This window comes from Orcinus orca, chromosome 1 (assembly GCF_937001465.1).
Source record: "Orcinus orca chromosome 1, mOrcOrc1.1, whole genome shotgun sequence".
Lineage (NCBI taxonomy): Eukaryota > Metazoa > Chordata > Mammalia > Artiodactyla > Delphinidae > Orcinus > Orcinus orca.
Window position 1 is genome coordinate 207,856,049 of NC_064559.1, and position 8,135 is coordinate 207,864,183.

The 8,135-nt window shown below is 41.9% G+C and overlaps 1 protein-coding gene and 1 non-coding gene across 20 annotated transcripts in view; one reads left to right on the forward strand and one right to left on the reverse strand.

Moving 5' to 3' along the window:
- Window positions 1-8,135, reverse strand: part of CAMTA1 (calmodulin binding transcription activator 1) — an 894,219-nt gene that overhangs the window by 815,453 nt on the left and 70,631 nt on the right. The window lies entirely within an intron of this gene.
- LOC117202407 (U6 spliceosomal RNA) lies at window positions 7,688-7,794 on the forward strand. Its single transcript, XR_004484746.1, has one exon. It is a non-coding gene; the product is annotated as a U6 spliceosomal RNA (small nuclear RNA).

Genomic DNA, 8,135 nt, shown 5'->3' on the forward strand with positions numbered 1-8,135 from the left:
AGGAAAAACTCTTACAAGAAGTCTGGCTCTCAGATTTGCACACCCATGGTCACAGCAACATTACTCACAACACCTAAAGGTGGAGGCAACCTAGGCGTCTATCGATGGATGAATGGATAAACAGTGTGGTATATACATAATGAAATATTATTCAGCCTTTAAAAAGGAAGGAAATGACATGTGGATGACTCTTGAGGACATTATGCTAAGAGAAATAAGCCAGTCACAAAAAGACAAACGCTGTACAATCCCACTTATATGAGGCACTTAGAGTTATCACATTCAGAGAGACAGGAAGTAGCAAGGTGTCTGCCAGGGCTGGAGGGAGAAGGGAACAGGGAGTTAGTTGCACAACAGTGTGAATTTATTTAATGCCAAGGAACTGTATACTTTAAAATAGTTAAGATGGTAAATTTTACGTTATATACATCTTAGCACAATTAAAACTTTTTAAAAAGGAGTCTGAGTCTCAGAATGTTAAATTCATATCAAGCTATAATGATTTACAATGAAAAATATTTGAAGCTGGATACTTTAACCTAGATCAGCACTTTCCAAACACGTCCCTAATGATGTGTGTCACAACACACACAAGTCACAGATGTTGATCCCCTCATGCTCTGCAAGGGGGCCTGGGCCACCCAGACCCCGGACCAGTGGTCTCTGATCTCAAGAGTACTCATCCATTAATCCCATATGCCTTATAAATACTTTTATTTTTGATGTGTTCTAAGATGTGAGAAAAGCTGAGAAACAATGGCTAAAGAAATGAAAATTACAGATTATTTCAATTCTATTTTCAGTGGCAAGAAAAGCTGCTTTAAATTAGTTTTCTTCATCAACCCACAACTTCTGCTGCCAAAAGGAAAAAAAAAAGACAGAAAGATTGTCACCTAAACTTAGAGAAACAAATGAACCTCTACTACAAAGCCAAACCTCACTTCTGCTAGATTTTTAAGGATAGAATAGGAGCAACAATTTTCTCTTCACACTAAGTCAGATCAACAAAAACTAAATCAATGTGTAAGGGACAAAAAAAGAAAAAGGAAAGAACAATGTGGTACTTGATGCAGGCATAAGATAAGCAGATCAATGAACAGAGAGCATCCAGATACAAAACCGTGTATTTGTGGAAATTTAGCACAAGGTAAAGGCAACATTTCAAATCAGTAGGAAAGGATCAATGATTCAGTAATAAGCATCTATTTGGGGAGAAAAAATAAATAAGAAGCTCTACCTCACTCTGCCAATATATACAAAATGTCTATGTGTATTAAACATCTAAGGATAAAAATTCAAAACAAAGAAGAAAATCCAGGGAGAATAATTAATAACTGGGGTAAGGAAACCTTTCCTAGGTATGCTGTCAAGGCCAGAAAGAGTCAAAGTTTGAAGGCGTGACTCACAGGACTGGCGTGAGGACGCAACGAAGACAATTAAGACTGAAATATAGGGCTTCCCTGGTGGCGCAGTGGTTGAGAATCTGCCTGCTAATGCAGGGGACACGGGTTCGAGCCCTGGTCTGGGAGGATCCCACATGCCACGGAGCAACTAGGCCCGTGAGCCACAAGTACTGAACCTGCGCTCTAGAGCCTGTGCTCTGCAACAAGAGAGGCCGCAATAGTGAGAGGCCCGCGCACCGCGATGAAGAGTGGCCCCCGCTTGCCCCAACTAGAGAAAGCCCTTGCACAGAAACGAAGACCCAACACAGCAAAAATTAATTAATTAATAAACTCCTACCTCCAACATCTAAAAAAAAGAACCGTTTAAAAAATAAAAAAGACTGAAATATAGGTTTCTAGCCAGGAAAAAATTATACATACACACTTTTTTAAGAAAAACACATAGAAATCAGAAATAAAAAGGGTGAAGAATCTACGAGAAAAAAGAACAAAAGAATGAACAGACAATTCAAAAAAGTAACACACGTGGCCAAAACATGTTAAATCTCAGGAGCACACAAAGAAATGCAAATTAAAAGAAGACATAGGGCTTCCCTGGTGGTGCAGTGGTTGAGAGTCCGCCTGCCGATGCAGGGGACGCAGGTTCGTGCCCCGGTCCGGGAACATCCCACATGCCGCAAAGCGGCTGGGCCCGTGAGCCATGGCCGCTGAGCCTGCGCGTCCGGAGCCTGTGCTCCACAACGGGAGAGGCCACAACAGTGAGAGGCCCACATACCGCAAAAAAAAATTTTTTTAAAAGACATAATTTTTTCACCCACTGGACTAAGAAAGATTTAAAAAACTGATAATCCCTAGTGTTGGTTAGAGTTTAGGGAGCCGAACATTCTCATATTCAGCTACTGAGAGTACATACAGATCAGTGCCTCTCTAGAGGGAATATGGCAAGTGCTTGTGCTCTTTGGTGAGCTGCTATGTCGGCAGGCCCTAAGAAAATAACTGGAGAGGTGTGCAGAATACTGGGTAAGCAATAAGGGACTGGTTAACAATTTTTATAGAAACTCCATGCTCTGCAAGTTATGTACATCCACCTCCACACATATGCACTGGCATGCAAGATGACCACAACAGATTTTGGCATTGGGAGAAAAACAGAGAAGAGGTATCTGTGATTCCTTGGGGGGGGGGGGGCCCGCGGAGGGGAGTGACACACACACATACCATACACACACACTCCACACATACATACACACACATGTACACACATATACATACATATACACACACATACATACACACAGACACACACCACTTTAAGGCAGTATAATGCTTAAAGCAAGACAGGCTGGAAAAGAATTTCAATATATAAATCAATATATAATTCCAATTTGATTTGATTTTAAAATTACTAAAAACAGTCACCTCTCTATTGGGTAATGCCTGGAAGGATGAGTAGATCTGTAAATTATATTAATACAACTGAGAAACAAAGAGTGGACAAAACTAATGCCATGAAACAAAGCTAACTCAAAGAATTCCAAATATAATTGGATAATTAAATCCTTTCAAAGAAAATATAATTGCAATTTGAATTGGGGATATCAGTACTAATATCCCTACAACATGCAGACCTTCCCTACAATAAATCTTCATCTACAACTAATCTCCTTTGGGTCCCTCAGTGTGGGATAATAGTAAGTATATACTGGTCTCTGGGCCCAGTTCCTGGCAGAGAACTCCTAAAACCCTGGTAATTTCCTAAGTGTTAAGAACATCTTTTGTTCCCATATTTGGTCTTTGACCTGTCCCTGACACAGGGCTCCTGAAACCCTTGTAAATTCAAAGTGATAAAAGCACTAAGAGCATCTTTTGTTCTAGTGAGGCCACCTGCTGGGGGGGGTGGAGGCAGGAGAGGGGGCCCTCCAGCACGGCTCTGGGTGGGGGCTGGTCGCCAGAAAGACCAAGCCACAAAAAGAAGCTTGGAATTTTCAGCCCCGCCCCCCATTCTTCAGAGAGGGAGGGAGGCTGGAAACGGAATTAATAATTGATCAAGAGGAAGCCTCCATAAAGCCCCAATAGCACCGGATTCAGAAAGCTTCCAGATTGTGGATGTGAACACATCCACACTGGGAGAGTGACACACCCCAACTCCACAGGGACAGACACTCCTGCACTCAGGACCCTCCCAAGACCTCGGCCTATGTATCTCTTCGTCTGGGTGTTCATCTGTGCCCTTTAATAAAGTGGTAGTAAGTAAGTACTTCCCTGAGTTCTGTGAGTGACTCTAGCAAATTAATTGAACCCGAGGGAGGGGGTCATGGAACCTCCGGTCAGCAGCACAGGTGACAACCTGGACTTGCGACTGGCATCTGAAGCGGGTAAATAGACTTTTTTTCCTACAATGCACTTGGCAACTCATTTTATTTTTATCCTCCCCTTTAGAAATTAAGCTCCCTGCAGACAGGCTTTTTTTTTGTTTTTTCTATTCCAGGAGTTTAGAAACTGCCTGGCACAGAGACACTCGTGTATTTGTTGGGTTAATGATGGCCTCCTCTCCTCTCTGTGGTCTCTCCCTCCCGGCACAGGTCGCTCACACCTACCAACCTGCTCTAGACGCCGGCCCAGCCGCCCAGCCTCCAGCCCGGCTCCTCTCGGAGGCGAAGGCACAGAGCCGCTGTTGTCTGCCCTCTGCCACCCTCAGCGCACCCTGCCCTCCAGCCACCCTGCCTCTCCCACTCCTTCAGACGTGCCAGTCTCTTCACCCCGGAGAGCCTTCCCGCAAGCCTGCCTCTGTCCACAACACTCCCCTCCCTGACCACTGATCTCTCTAACCCTCCCATCCCTCCCGTCACAAGAAGTTCACTTCCTGGGAGTCTTTCCCTGGTTTCTGATCTATATTAGGTCCTCTGCTCTTGAACAACCTTTCACAACCTTCATTTTGTAAATACATACTTATTCTTACAATTATCTGCTTAATGGCTGTTTCCCTTTAAAGGCAAACTGTGTCTTGATGACCACGCTATACGTCCCCAGGGACTGGAACAGTGTCTGAAAAAAGGAGCTCAACTGACCAACTGAATGGCTGGCTGTCCTACTAGACCACAGACTCGGCAAAAGCAAGTTCAACGTCTATTTTGTCCTCTCTTATGTATCTGGTGACAAATACGCTGTCTGGCACAGAGAGAATGTTTAACATTTATTAAATAAATGCTGAACGAATACAGGGGTTAGGGACACCATAATCCTATTCCTGAGGAGAGGGAAAAAAAAAAAAAAACTGCTACCACCTTGACATCCTGTTACACAGAGCCTTCCTTCCGGATGATCTTACTTAGGTGTGTTCCTCCACAGCATCCTCCTACAGCCCAGGCGTCTTCACCCACATGTGCAGCATCCCCTTCGCTCAGCTCCTGCCGTGCGGGCCGCCTCCCAGGCCTCTGGAGACGGCAGCACACACAGCCCAGCACCCCCCCGCAGCTTCCCCCAGGGCGCCTCCAGTGAGACGTCTCCCCACGAGGCACCTTCCTCCCGCACAGGAGAGTGGCTTATGGCAAGTTCCAGAGGGCGGCTTTCCATCAAGTTCCACCAGTGTGACACCACCACGACTTCTCCGCCTTGCAGTAAGCCTCACATCACAGCCTGCCCTGGGGACGAGGCCTGGGTCTCAGCCCTGGGCAGGGTGGGACTCTTCCTTGGGGGCTCTACCTCAGCTCTAGAGGATGCAGCTTATATCCTTTAGAGTTCTCTTCACTTTTTATGAGCCTATCCCTCATTACTTCCATTCCCTGTTATGGTGAAAAATGTTCATTTCTTTAAAAATTATGTTTTATATCAGCAAAACGAAAAGACAACCTACTGAGTGGGAAAAAATATTTGCAAGTAATATGACTGATAAGGGATTAATACCCCAAATATATAAACAGCTCATACAACTCAACATCAAAAGAACAAACAACCCGATTTTAAATGTTCATATTAGGGCTTCCCTGGTAGCGCAGTGGTTGAGAGTCTGCCTGCCGATGCAGGGGACGAGGGTTCGTGCCCCGGTCCGGGAAGATCCCACATGCCGCGGAGCGCCTGGGCCCCTGAGCCATGGCTGCTGAGCCTGCGCGTCCAGAGCCTGTGCTCCACAACGGGAGAGGCCACAACAGTGAGAGGCCCGCGTACCGCAAAAACATAAAATGTTCATATTAAACTTTTTCCTTCAATTTACTCTTTGTTTTTTTTTTTCTCCTGCTTTGATCCAGACTGATACAGATTTGGAATTAATGTGTGTAGTGTAAGGGTCGCATTTCTTTCCCCTTCCCTACATGAGTATCTAACTAACTAAACACATTTATTGAAAAGACTGTTCTTTCTCTGCCATCCTGCAGAGCCTCCTGTGCGATAAATCAGGTGTCCAGATACAAATGGATCTGTGTCTGGACTATTTTGCTTGGTTGGTCAACTTGTCTAGCCTTTTACTAAAACCATATTATTTTAATGACTATAGCTTTACAGTAAGTCTTGCTACCCAGTATAGTAAGTCTGCTCAGTTTGTTGTTCTTCAAAATTATTTTGGCCATCCCTGCTGTCTGCACTCCTATGTTAACATCAGTTTGTCAAGTCCATCAAGAAAACATCTGCTGGCATTCTGATTAGTACTATACTGAAGGCATAGTTGAATTTGGGAAGAATCAGCATCTTACAACACTGATTCTTCTAATCCATTAACATGGTATATCCATCTATTGATTTAGACCTTTAACTTCTCTCAGTGTTTATTTTTTCCCTGTATAGATGCCTTACATTTCTTTACATTTATTCTGAAAAATCTGACTGTGTATGTTACTACAAATGATATTTTTATTTCACTTTCTATTTGTTGTTGATACACAAAACTGCAATTGTGTCCAGAGTTACTTTGAATCTTGCAACCTTATTTATTAATTACAATAAGTTACAAGGAGATTTTTTTTTCTACATACACAATCATGTCATCTACAAAAACAGTTATATTCATTCCTTTCTGATCCTTGTACCTTTTATTTTTCTTGTCATATTGAACTAGGTAGGGTCTCTAAATAAAATAATAAAGTAGTGGTAATGGTGAAAATAACTTTTTTTTTTTTTTTTGTGGTACACAGGGCTCTCACTGCTGTGGCCTTTCCCGTTGCGGAGCACAGGCTCCGGACGTGCAGGCTCAGCAGCCACGGCTCACAGGCCCAGCCGCTCCGCAGCATGTGGGACCTTCCCAAACCAGGGCACGAACCCGTGTCCCCTGCATCGGCAGGCAGACTCTCAACCACTGCGCCACCAGGGAAGCCCGAAAATAACTTATTTCTATTCCCAGTCTCAGGAGGAAAACTTTCAACACTTCACCATTAAACATGATGTCTGCTATAGGATTTTTCTAAGTAATCTCTATCAAATTAAGGAATTTACCTTTTACTCATAATGTCTTAAGGGATTTCATTTTGAACAGATGCTGAATTTTACCAAAGGCAATTTTTACATCGATTGACATTATCACATTATTTTTCTGCTTTACCCTATTAACTCAGTGATTTCTACTGATTGATTTTTCAAATAGTAAACCTATCTTTGTAATAAGTCTGATGCTCTGATTTAAATCTTTTGAAATCTGTCAACACTTGCTTTATAGATCAGCAATTTTTATAAATGTTCCATGTGTATATAAAAAGCATGTATAATAGTTATTGGGTGCAGTGTCCTATTTATTTCATATTTCATTTTATTCTGTATTTCATTTTCAATATTTGTTATTTTCAATCTCCTAGGTCTCTCCTACTGTATCTAATCTACTGGCAAACCCACTGTGACCTCAATTAGGTCAAGACTGTTAGGTGTGTTATTGAGATCATCAAGTGATTCTTTGTTTATTCAACCAGTTAATTAAGTGTATTAGGACTTCCCACTATGATTGTGGATGTGTCTATTCTTTGTTAGTTTTGCCAATTTTTCCTTTCTGTATTTTGAGGCCATGTTTTTAGGCACGTACAGATGTAGAACTATTGAATTGAGTATTTTATCATTATGAAATGTCTCTCTTTATCTCTAATAATGCTTTTCTGCCCTAAATTCCACTTTATTAACATAGGTACACCAGTTTTCTTTCGGTTAGTGTTTGAGTGATATGTCTTTTTCTACCATTTTACTTTCCTTCCACTTTTATGCATCCTTGCAAGCAGTACAGAGTTGTGATCCACCTTTTTTTTTAATCTCTCAATCTTTGTCTTTTAATTGAAATTTTTAGTTCATTTTTATTTATCAATCATATAATTACTGTGCTCGCTTCGGCGGCACATATACTAAAATTGGAACAATACAGAGAAGATTAGCATGGCTCCTGCGCAAGGATGACACGCAAGTTCGTGAAGCGTTCCATATTTTAAAAAATAAATAAATAATAATATAATTACTGATATCCTGAGTGTAAATCTATCATCCTACCATTTGCTTCCTATTATTCCCACAAACTCTATGTTCCTTTTCTGTCTTCTTTTGGATTAATCAAGTTTCCTTGGGCTACTACTACTACTATTACTCCTCCTCCTCCTCCTCCTCCTCCTCTATATTTCCTCTCCATTAGCTAGTAGGTATATATTCTTTTAATGTTCTTTTAATGAATATCCTAGAGATTACAATATGCATCCTTGACTTATCAAAGTCTCAAGTAGATTAATAATTTTACTACTTCCTGGACAATGCAAAGACCACAGGATACTAACCCTA